Below are 12867 nucleotides of genomic sequence, written 5' to 3' on the forward strand. Positions count from 1 at the left end.
GTTCCAGTAGCCTCCCGGTACTTCGAAAAATCCCCTAACCTTATCGGAATGATTCTGGTGTCCGTATATAACCTTCCAATATATCAATCATTACCTCTCAACCATTTTGAGACTCCTTGTCATGTCCGTGATCTTATCCGGGACTCTGAACAAACTTCGGTCACCAAAACACATAACTCATAATACAAATCGTCATCGAACGTTAAGCGTGCGGACCCTACGGGTTCAAGAACTATGTAGACCTGACCGAAACATATCTCCGGTCAATAACCAATAGCGGAACCTGGATGCTCATATTGGCTCCTGCATATTCTACGAAGATCTTTATCGGTCAAACGACATAACAACATACATTATACCCTTTGTCATCGGTATGTTACTTGCCTGAGATTCGATCGTCGGTATCTAGTTCAATCTCGTTAGTAGCAAGTCTCTTTACTCGTTTCGTAATGCATCATCCCGCAACTAACTCATTAGTCACATTGCTTGCAAGGCTTATAGTGACGTGCATTACCCAGAGGGCCTAGAGATACCTCTCCGATACTCGGAGTGACAAATCCTAATCCCAATCTATGCTAACTCAACAAACACCTTCGGAGACACATGTAGAGCATATTTATAATCACCCAGTTATGTTGTGACATTTGATAACACACAAGGTGTTCCTCCGGTATTCGGGAGTTGCATAATCTCATAGTTAGAGGAATATGTATAAAGCATGAAGAAAGCAATAGCAATAAAACTAAACGATCATTTTGCTAAGATAACGGATGGGTATTGTCCATCACATCATTCTCTAATGATGTGATCCCATTCATCAAATGACAACACATGTCTATGGTCAGGAAACTAAACCATCTTTGATTAATGAGCTAGTCAAGTAGAGGCATACTAGGGACACTCTGTTTTGTCTATGTATTCACACATGTACTAAGTTTCCGGTTAATACAATTCTAGCATGAGTAATAAAAATTTATCATGATATATAAGGAAATATAAATAACAACTTTATTATTGCCTCTAGGGCATATTTCCTTCAGAGCCAGCATTCTGAAGCTTTTGCCAGAAGACATATGGCAAGCTGTGGTCCTGCTGAGAAATCTACCATGTACAAATCATCAGCTTTGCTCCGCTTCTAGTGACCAATCCCTTTGGAGATGGGGCAGTTCCGCTTCTAGTGACCAATCCCTTTGTGGTAGAATCACTCAGTTTTAGGCTTAGGTCCAGACTTGGGCTTCTTCCCAGGAGCAGCAACTTGTTTCCTATTCTTCTTGAAGTCCCCCTTCTTACCTTTACCCTTTTTCTTGAAACTAGTGGTATTGTTAACCATCAACACTTGATGCTCCTTCTTGATTTCTACCTCCGCAGCTTTTAGCATCGCGAAGAGCTCGGGAATTATATTTTCCACCCCTTGCATATTATAGTTCATCATGAAGCATATATAGCTTGGTGGCAGTGATTGAAGAACTCTGTCAATGACACTATCATCAGGAAGATTAACTCCCAACTGAATCAAGTGGTTATGGTACCCAGACATTCTGAGTATGTGTTCACTGACATAACTATTCTCCTCCAACTTGAAACTATAGAACTTGTTGGAGACTTCATATCTCTCAACTCGGGCATTTGCTTTAAATATTAACTTCAACTCCTGGAACATCTCATATGCTCCATGACGTTGAAAACGTCTTTTAAGTCCCAATTCTAAGCTGTAAAGTATGGCACACTGAACTATCGAGTAGTCATCAGCTTTGCTCCGCTAGACGTTCATAACGTCCGGAGTTGCTCCTGCAGCGGGTCTTACACCTAGCGGTGCTTCCAGGACGTAATTTTTCTATGCAACAATGATGATAATACTCAAGTTACGAACCCAGTGCGTGTAGTTGCTGCCATGATATTTCAACTTAGCTTTCTCTAGGAACACATTAAAATTCAAGGGAACGATAGCACGGGCCATTGATCTACAATAACATAGATATGCAAAAACTATAAGGTACTAAGTTCATGATAAAATTAAAGTTCAATTAATCATATTTCTAAAGAACTCCCACTTAGATAGACATCCCTCTAGTCATCTAAATGATCACATGATCCATATCAACTAAACCATGTCCGATCATCACATGAGATGGAGTAGTTTTCAATGGTGAACATCACTATGTTGATCATATCTACTATATGATTCACGTTCGACCTTTCAGTCTCGGTGTTTCGAGGCCATATCTGCATATGCTTGGCTCGTCAAGTTTAACCCGAGTATTCTGCATGTCCAAAACTGGCTTGCACCCGTTGTATGTGAACATAGAGCTTATCACACCCGATCATCACGTGGTGTCTCGGCACGAAGAACTGTAGCAACGATGCATACTCAAGGATAACACTTATACCTTGAAATTTAGTGAGTGATCATTTTGTAATGCTACCGACGTACTATGCAAAATAAGATGCATAAAAGATAAGCATCACATGCAATCAAAATATGTGACATTATATGGCCATCATCATCTTGTGCCTTTGATCTCCATCTCCAAAGCACCATCACGATCTCCATCGTCACCGGCTTGACACCTTGATCTCCATCATAGCGTCGTTATCGTCTCGCGAACTATTGCTTCTACGACTATCACTACTGCTTAGTGATAAAGTAAAGAAATTACATGGCGATTGCATTTCATACAATAAAGCGACAACTATAAGGCTCCTGCCAGTTGCCGATAACTTCTACAAAACATGATCATCTCATACAACAATTTATATCTCATCACGTCTTGGCCATATCACATCACAACATGCCCCGCAAAAACAATTGAGACGTCCTCCACTTTATTGTTACAAGTTTTACGTGGCTGCTATGGACTTCTAGCCAGAACCGTTCTTACCTACGCATCAAAACTACAATGATTTTTCGTCAAGCGTGCTGTTTTAACCTTCAACAAGGACCGGCCGTAGTCAAACTCAATTCAACTAAAGTTGGAGAAACAGACACCCGCCAGCCACTTGTGTGTAAAGCACGTCGGTAGAACCAGTCTCATGAACGCGGTCATGTAATGTCGGTCCGGGCCGCTTCGTCCAGCAATACCACCGAATCAATGTAAGATGTTGGTGGTAAGTAGTATGATTATTATCGCCCAAAACTCTTTGTGTTCTACTCGTGCATATCATCAACACATAGACCTGGGTCAGATGCCACTGTTGGGGAACGTAGCATGCAATTTCAAAAAAATTCCTACAATCATGCAAGATCTATCTAGGAGATGCATAGCAACGAGACAGGGAGAGTGTGTCCACGTACCCTCATAGACCGACAGCGAAAGCGTTAGGTTAACACATACGCGGTTGATGTAGTCGAACGTCTTCATGATCCAACCGATCCAAGTACCAAACGTACGGCACCTTCGTGTTTAGCACACGTTCAACACGATGACGTCCCTCGAGCTCTTGTTCCTGTAGAGGGTCGTGGGAGAGTTCCGGCAGCACGATGGCGTGGTGACGGTGATGGTGATGTGATCCGTGTAGGGCTTCGCCTAAGAACTATGACGCTATGACCGGAGGAGTAAACTATGGAGGGGGGCATCGCACACAGCTAAGAGAAATCTTGGTGTGTCCTTGGGGTGCCCCCACCCCCGTATATAAAGGGGGAGGAGGAGGTGGCCGGCCCAAGGGGGCGCCGCCAAGGGGGAGTCCTACTTGGACTCCCAGTCCAAGTAGGATTCGCCCCCTTCCTTCCTATGGAGAGGGGAAAGGGGAAAGAAGGGAGAAGGAGGGAAATGACAACACATGTCTATGGTTAGGAAACTTAACCATCTTTGATTAACGAGCTAGTCAAGTAGAGGCATACTAGGGACACTCTGTTTTGTCTATGTATTCACACATGTACTAAGTTTCCAGTTAATACAATTCTAGCATGAATAATAAACATTTATCATGTTATAAGGAAATATAAATAACAACTTTATTATTGCCTCTAGGGCATATTTCCTTCACTTTTTGCGCGGGAGAGCTGTCGCTCCCTCCTGTTCAAGTTTTTGCTGCAGGATGGGTCTGGGCTCTTGTTCTCCCGCAGTCAGCCTCTCTTGCGTTCCATTGAAAACCTGCAGCCACCAAAGCCCATTGTGCCCCTTGGTCTACTTCCCACTGTTGGCCCTATGCTTTCTGCCGAAAGAGGGGATATCCTTCCGGCTGATGCTTATTTCCCTGCCTACACGCGTGTTCAGGCCCACCAGGTCCTTGCCGGCCGCTCAAGCAAGCGCATGCCCTCAGCGAGGGCCTGCCCAACTGTGACCGCTCTCCGGTGGTCTACACCAATCTGCGGCATGGTGCCTGCACCGTGCTTCATGCCCAGGTGGCAGCGGTATTCTGCTCATGCCGCACGCCGCCTCTGGAGCTCGGAGCTGGAGATCTCCGCTCCTTGCCTCCCACGCTCCAGCTTTCGATGCCCCGGTGGAGGCATCCCTCCTTCCTCCGTGTCAGCCTGTTGCCTCTGCGACAATGGATCTCGGCTTGGGGCTGGGCTCCGGCTGCTCGGATGTGGATCCTGGGGAGCAGGCCAGGCCGGCTCAGCTGGCTCGGATCCAGGACGACAGCGTTGGCTCGGAGGCTGGCTTGGCGTCCCCCCATATCATGCATAAGTACGATGGTGTGCACATTGGTTCTGTCGAGCGGGCCTCAAAGTGGAAGGCGGCGGGGTTTGGCTCCAACTCCGGTGGCTCGGGTCGGCGTCCAAGCTCCTCCAGCGGCCATCGCAAGAAGGCCAAGGTGGGGTCTGTCGCTGAGCTCCTGGACCTCTACTTCACCTCCACCCCCAGGCCCCTGACTAGGGGCAAGCTCAAGCAGCTTGCTAAGTGCTGCGACCTCAACAGAGATGTCATTCTCGCTCAAGCTTCATCCTCTGCTTCTAGTGGCGGCGGCCGCTCTGCTTCGGTTGGCGGATCCGCTGCTTCCTCCATGGGTGTTGGTGACGCTCCAAATGTTTAATCTGTTAGCTGCTCTGCTTAGGATGGGTCCCGTGTTAGGCATGTTGGCTTTCGTAGCTGCTATGCATGTTATCTGGTGTTCTGTTCTTCGCTATCTATGTTGGTCAGGATAGTCTGGTACTTCTAATTGCTTTTAGTGTAGTTGCTTTAAACTGGTTCAGTATCAGGTCAGTCTATGTATTGTTCATCACTATCCGGTTACCCTTCTGGGTTATTGTAGAGTCTGCATTTTGCATCCCTTCATGCACTTCTATGCTTCCTCTTTACTTCCACAGGCCGCTTTCACCTTTGTCCATAAAAATACTTGATTGGAATGTTCGAGGCCTGGGTGATGAGAATAAGTGTTCATTGGTTCGTGACGTTTTAACCTCCTGTCACCCTAGCATTGTCTGTGTGCAGGAAACTAAGCTGGAATCCATCATAGCTAAGAAGCATTGCAGTTTTCTTCCGTCTTATCTTGATGAACTCAAAGTCGTGCCTTCGTCTGGGTCCTCCTGTGGCCTGCTCGTGGCATGGGACTCATCTGCAGTCTCTGGGCAGATCGTTGCAATGCATCAGTATCACACCATGGTGCGGCTTTCATCAACAGCCTCCAATTCTGTTGTTCTGCTCTGCTGTCTACGCCCCTTGTGTGGCTCGTGTGAGGCCACTCTTCTTTGAGGCTATTGATAATTCTGTCAGTCAAATCTCTGAACCTTGGATGATTATTGGTGATTTCAATATGTACCTCTCTGAAGAGGAAGTATCGCGGGGCCAAGTGAACTGGGCTATGATGGAAATGTTCAATAGCTGGATCAGAGAGAATGGGCTTGATGATATAGATATCTGCAATTGTCGTTTCACCTGGTCGAATAAAAGGGAAATACCAACTTTGGTACAACTGGACCGGGTCCTGGTCAATGCTCACTGGAACCTGGAATTTGCTCAAACAACTGCTTCAGTTATTCCTTCTGTCACCTCGGATCACATACCGATCTTAGTACAATTCTACAATGACAAGGCCATGAGCAGGTTCTTCAGGGTGGAAAACCATTGGCTCGAGCTGGAGGTAACTAAGGCGCTCATTACCAGTTGCTAGTGTAATGGCATGAGGCCAATGCACTCTATTGCCTCTCTTACCAACTTCAAGATGAGACGGGTGCGTGCTTCCGTTAGAAGGTGGAAATGAAACAGGGCCAGTCTGGAGCTGCTTATTTCCAACAATAAGCTTGCAGTGGATTATCTCAATTCTATTGAGGAGCACTATCCGCTATCCCACATGGAAATGATTTTTAGAAGCCTTGCCATTGCTAAAGCCGAGCAATTAAACTTGTGGCAAACTGCTACGTGGCGCCGGTGGGCTAAGCTTCGTTGGTGCGTTTCCGGGGATGAGAACATTAGGTTTTTTCATGTTGCTGCTAATGGTCAGGTGAAAGTGCAACTAATCCCTGGGTGGTTTTGGTAATTCTTAACAACATATAGCGCATTGAACTAATACTCTTTCAAGATGATCATTTCAGAAAGTTCAATGATTGGCATGGCATGGACTAGAGATGTGGACCCCTCAAAATGCTAAGGGCACATATTGGCTCAAGCTCAAGACTCTACAGTTTCATTTTAGTGATCCAAGATCACATTGAGTCCATAGGAAAAGCCAATACTATTAAAAGGGGATGAGGTGTTGCTTAATGGCTTGCTTGCTCAAAATGCTTAGTGATATGCTCCAAAAGCCCTCAACCACTTTCTAATATCCACATATGTCCCAAACCAAAAGTCAAACTTGTCCCCGCTGATTTGATCTATCCGGCGCCACCGAGTTCACTCGACATAGCCATAGCCAGAAACCCTAATTAGTTCGGTCTCACTGATAGGGATCTCGATCTCACCGAGATGGGATTGCAAACTCTCTATTTCACTTCGTAACGTTTCAGTCTAACCGAGATGAGCGATCGGTCCCACCGAGTTCGCAATGCAAACTCCCTGTTTCCTTTTCGTAATGTTTCGGTCTCATCGAAATGAGCAATCGGTCCCACCGAGTTTGCCTGACCAACTCTCTGTTTGCCTATTACAGAAATCGGTCTCACCGAGTCCATGTGATTGGTCTTACCAAGATTATGTTATGCACTAACCCTAGTGAAATCGGTCATACCGAGTTGACATGTCGGTCCCACCGAAAATCCTAACGTTCACATTTTGAACTAAATTGGTCTGACCGAGTTTAACTATTCAGTCCCACCGAGTTTGGAAAATTGTGTGTAACGGTTAGATTTTGTGTGGAGGCTATATATAGCCCTCCACCCATCCCCATTCGTGGACAGAGCTATCAGAACGTGCCTACACTTCCACTATTCATTTTCTGAGAGAGAACCACCTACTCATGTGTTGAGACCAAGATATTCCAATCTAACCACAAGAATCTTGATCTCTAGCCTTCCCCAAGTTGCTTTCCACTCAAATCATCTTTCCACCAAATCTAAATCTGCGAGAGAGAGAGAGTTGAGTGTTGGGGAGACTATCATTTGAAGCACAAGAGCAAGGAGTTCATCATCAACACACTATCTATTACCTTTCGGAGAGTGGTGTCTCCTATATTGGTTAGGTGTCACTTGGGAGCCTCCGTCAAGATTGTGGAGTTGAACCAAGGAGTTTGCAAGGGCAAGGAGATCGCCTACTTCATGAAGATCTACCCAAGTGAGGCAAGTCCTTCGTGGGCGATAGCCATGGTGGGATAGACAGGGTTGCTTCTTCGTGGATCCTTCATGGGTGGAGCCCTCCATGGACTCGCGCAACCGTTATCCTTCATGGGTTGAAGTCTCCATCAATGTGGATGTACGATAGCACCACCTATCGGAACCACCCCAAAAATCTCCGTGTCTACATTGCGTTTGCTCCCTCCAAACTCCTCCCTTTACCTTCATATGCAATGATTTACATTCCGCTGCTATACTTTTAGATTTGCATGTGTCGGTTGATTGCTTGACTTGTGATAAGTTGCTAAAATCTGCCAAGACTTAAAATTGGGAAAAGGCTAGATTTTTATTTGGTGAAGTAGTCTAATCACCCCCTCTAGACATACTTTCTATCCTACAAGTGATATCAGAGCTTTGGTCTCCATTTGCCTTGATTTCCATAGCCTTGTTGATCATGGCCTTGGTTTCACAACCTAGGAGAGTATGGTGTCTAGTGAGGGAAATTACCACCGTAGTGGTCCTTGCTTTGATGGTACTAATTTTGCTAGTTGGAAGCGTAAGATGAAAATACATATTCTTGGACATAACCCCGCCATTTGGGCTATTGTGTGTATTGGCTTGCAAGGTGAATTCTTTGATGGGAGAGAACCAAATCATGAAGCTACTACGGAAGAATTGAGAATGCTGCAATACAATGCTCAAGCTTGCGATATCCTCTTCAACGGATTGTGCCCCGAAGAATTCAACAAAATCAGCCGTCTTGAGAATGCAAAGGAAATTTGGGATACTTTGATTGATATGCACGGATGTACCAACTCCCTCAAGGAATCCAAATTGGATGTGCTTCAAAGTCAGCTTGACAAGTTCAAAATGAAGGATGGTGAAGGTGTCGCTGAAATGTACTCTAGGCTTGCTCTCATCACAAATGAGATTGTCGGCTTAGGAAGTGAAGAGATGACCGACATATTTGTTGGGGAACACAATATTTCTAAACTTTTCCTACGATCACGCAAGATCTATCTAGGAGATGCATAGAAACGAGAGGGGAGAGTGTGTCCACGTACCCTCGTAGACTGAAAGCGGAAGCGTTTGGTAAAGCGGTTGATGTAGTCGAATGTCTTCGCGATCCAACCGATCCTAGCACCGAACGTATGGCACCTCCGTGTTCAGCACATGTTCAGCTCAACGATGTCCCTCGAGCTCTTGATCCAATTGAGGACGAGGGAGTGTTTTGTCAGCATGACGGCGTGTAGACGATGATGATGAAGTTACCGGCGCAGGGCTAAACATAAGCACTACAATGATATGACCGAGGTGTGTAACTGTGGAGGCGGGCACCGCACACGGCTAAGAGAAGACTTGGTGTGCCTTTAGGGTGCCCCCTCCCACGTATATAAAGGAGGGGGGGAAGAGGAGGCCGGCCCAAGGGGGGCGCGCCATAGGGGGGAGTCCTACTTGGACTCCTGGTCCAAGTAGGATTTGCCCCCCTTTCCAATTCCAACTAGAAGAAGGATGGAAGGAGGAAGACAGGAGAAGGAAGGAGAGGGGCGCCGCCCCCTCCTAGTCCAATTAGGACTAGACATGAGGGGGAGCGCGGCCACCCCTTGAGGCCCTTCTCTCCTTTGCCCTAAAGCCCATTAAATCCCATTACTTCCCTCGGGAGTTCCGGTAACCTCCCGGTACTCCAGAAAATACCGGAAACACTTCGGAACCATTCCGTTGTCTGAATAAAACCTTACAATATATCGATCTTCACCTCTCGACCATTTTGAGACACCTCATCATGTTCGTCATCTCATCCGGGACTGCGAACAATCTTCGATCATCAAATCACATAACTCATAATACAAATCATCATCGAACGTTAAGCGTGCGGACCCTACGGGTTCGATAACTATGTAGACATGACCGAGACACATCTCCAGTCAATAACCAATAGCGGAACCTAGATCCTCATATTGGCTTGACATATTCTACGAAGATCTTTATCGGTCAAACCGCATAACAACATACGTTGTTCCCTTTGTCATCGGTATGTTACTTGCCCGAGATTCGGTCGTCGGTATCATCATACCTAGTTCAATCTCGTCACCGACAAGTCTCTTTACTCGTTCCGTAATGCATCATCTCGTAACTAACTCATTAGTCACATTGCTTGCAAAGCTCATAGTGATGTGCATTATCGAGAGGGCCCAAAGATACCTCTCCGATACATGGAGTGACAAATCCTAATCTCGATCTATGTACGTACACGTTCACGACCAGAATGACAATGCTACGTACACTTTGACCAGGTGGGTCCCTACTGTCAGGCACTTCCTTGCGTGCGAAGATGTAGCTGGTGGGCCCCAGCAGTCAGGGGGCGAATCATTTTTTTGCCCGTAATATGGACGCACTTCCTTGCGTGCGAAGATGTAGCTGGTAGGTCCCAGGAATCAGGGGAAAATGTTTTTTTCGCAAAATGCGGTGGCCCATCCGGTGGGTCCCTGCTGTCAAGTGGAGGAATCATTATTTTCCGCGTAATAAGGAGGCACTTCCTTGCTGCAGTCGTGGACCCAGCTGTCAGCCTCCACGTACAACACTCTTTCGATGGAAGTCGGTTGTTGACCACATTAACCACGCCGCACCGAGAGCACCAAGGCAGTAGACGATGGCGAGGCCTAGGAAGGGGACGACATGGATCCGGGGAAGACGCGGCAGTGGATGCCCATGCAGAGAGGAGTACGAGGGTTCACTGGTTCGGCTGCGGTGTGAGGCTGCCATTGCCGCAGGGCCTGGCCAGCGGTGGGAGTAGTAGGGGGCGGTGAGGCCTCCACGACAGCACAACCGACCATGGGAGGCAGGAGCAGGCGGCACGACCAGCGCTGCTTTGGGTGGCTAGAGCAAGAAGATCAGAGGTTGAAGAAGCACTACGGCCATTGGATGGACATTGTACGGCCACTGGAGCTAGAATCATTCATATTGACTAAGTTGACAAAGCCCTCCTTCCCCGTCAACTTAGTAGGCCCACATGTCAGTCTCCCAATAAGCTAGGCCCCAGCTAGCAGGGGGAGTATTCATTTTTTTGTGCGTAATAAGGAGGCACTTCCTTGCTTGTGAAGATATACACTACAAAAAAAATACACTTCCGTGATGATACGTGTTTGTCACAGTAGGTCCTGTTTTCTGTCATGCATGTACATCCATGACAAATTTATGACAAAATCAAGATAGTCATACCTGTGCTGTCGTAGAAGTGTTCCATGACATTACCAAAATTATCATCACGGAAGTGTCCACTTCCATGACGATAAATCACGCGTCACAGAAGTGCTTTCGTCAAGGGTGACCAACACGTGGCATCCACCGTAACGGAACACCGTTAAGCTATCGGGTCAGGTTTTTGATCCGATAACCCGTTAACAGCCCCGACCAATGGGGATTTTCCACGTGTAAAATCATCATTGGCTGGAGGAAACATGTGTCGGCTCATCGCTGGGATAGGTGTCATCCACTCATTGGACAGAAGGCGCCTATGATACGTCGACACGTGGCACGACCCAACAGAGGCCCATTCCTGTGAAAAGGCCGTCCCGTTTGACTTAGTCAAAAGGTGGCGGGCCGGCCCATGGAAAGCCTGTTAAAGGCTTGTTCGCATATAGCCCATTTACAACCCGCTAACCCAAGGCCCATTACGCCCTATTCGAATTAGGCCTAGTAGCGTCATCTAGGCCATCCAATATGATTCCAGCCCGTTTTCACTTCTGGCCCATGTATGGCCTATGACGTCCTTCGGCCCATATGAGGCCCTATGTAACTCTTGGCCTATTAACGGCCCGTGGTGAAACTCGCCCATAATGAACAATGTATCACTTTACACCCATTAACGGCCCGTGGTGAAACTGGCCCGTAAAGAACAGTGTATCACTTTATACCCATTAACGGCGGGTTATTCCGTTGGGCCATTTCCAGCCCATGTTATCTTTCGGCCTTCTCAGATCCCATTTATTCTTGGGCTATTTTCCAGCATTCTTTTACTTACGGCCCGCTACTGTCATTTTCTGCTTGTGGGCCAAGTTCAGCCCGTGGTTACAATTGACCCATTTATGGTCCGTTAATACATTGGGCCGTTTTCATAGCGTCATCAAATACAGCCTATTAACGATGGCCCGTTATGGTCGGCCCATGAACGGACGATTCCAACTCTAGCCCGTTTATGACTAGAATGCGGTCTGTTTGGCCCATGTTTGGCGAATCGATCATATGGCCCATAGAAGGCCAATTGATGATACGACCCGTAGAAGGCCCATTGTTTCTACGGCCCGTAGAAGGCCCATTGTTTCTACGGCCCGTAGAAGGCCCACTGTTTCTACGGCCCGTAGAAGGCCCACTGTTTATACGGCCCGTAGAAGGCCCACTGTTTCTACGGCCCGTAGGAGGCCCAGTGTCACTACAGTAAATATTAGCCCATGGTTATTGTGGCCTAGTTTTAAAAAATAGGTTATTGCAGCCACTAGCAAACCGCAGAAAAAGAACTGCACTGACTACAGGCAAACAAATAAACAAGACAACAAGGAAATAAATAAGCAAGCAACTTACACTAGGCTATCATGACTATTACACATATTACATCCACTGGGCATCAAAGTTCGCCACCAGTGCAAATATAGGGAACACAACAGCATATAAATGCCGCAGCAAAACAAGTCCAGAACTAAAACCACTTCAGAAAAGCTCAAGAAACAATATCCTGGGTACCCATAATGCTGGCAAGATGCTTAGCAAGCTTATTAACTTTCTCTTGTTTGGCGCTTAAGTCCTCCAGCACTTGCTGTTGCACCAGAAAGTATGCATCTGAATTCTGCAGGGACTTCCTTAGTCCTTCGGCTTCCTGTCGCATAACATCTGATCGATGTCTTTTGACTTGAAGTTGAGACTCAAGAAGACGAACTGATTCAGGCAACGAGTTCGAAGAGCTGGTGCCAGCAGTGGTAGCCAGTAACTCGAACACTACATCAAGACAGGACTTTGGGGTTGTCTCAGTGTCTTCAATATAGTTTTTATTAGCTTTCTTGGAGACCAATAGGGATGTCTCACTATCTTGAACCTTATCTGCATTACTTCCTTTACCATTACATAACAGGGTACTCTTCTCCAATATTTTATCCGCGTTCTAAAAGAGAAACAAACAAACACATCTCGGGTTTACAATGCAGTATATGAAACTCATTTTGGTAAACCAATTC

Source organism: Triticum dicoccoides, chromosome 7A, assembly GCF_002162155.2.
Source record: "Triticum dicoccoides isolate Atlit2015 ecotype Zavitan chromosome 7A, WEW_v2.0, whole genome shotgun sequence".
Classification (NCBI taxonomy): domain Eukaryota; kingdom Viridiplantae; phylum Streptophyta; class Magnoliopsida; order Poales; family Poaceae; genus Triticum; species Triticum dicoccoides.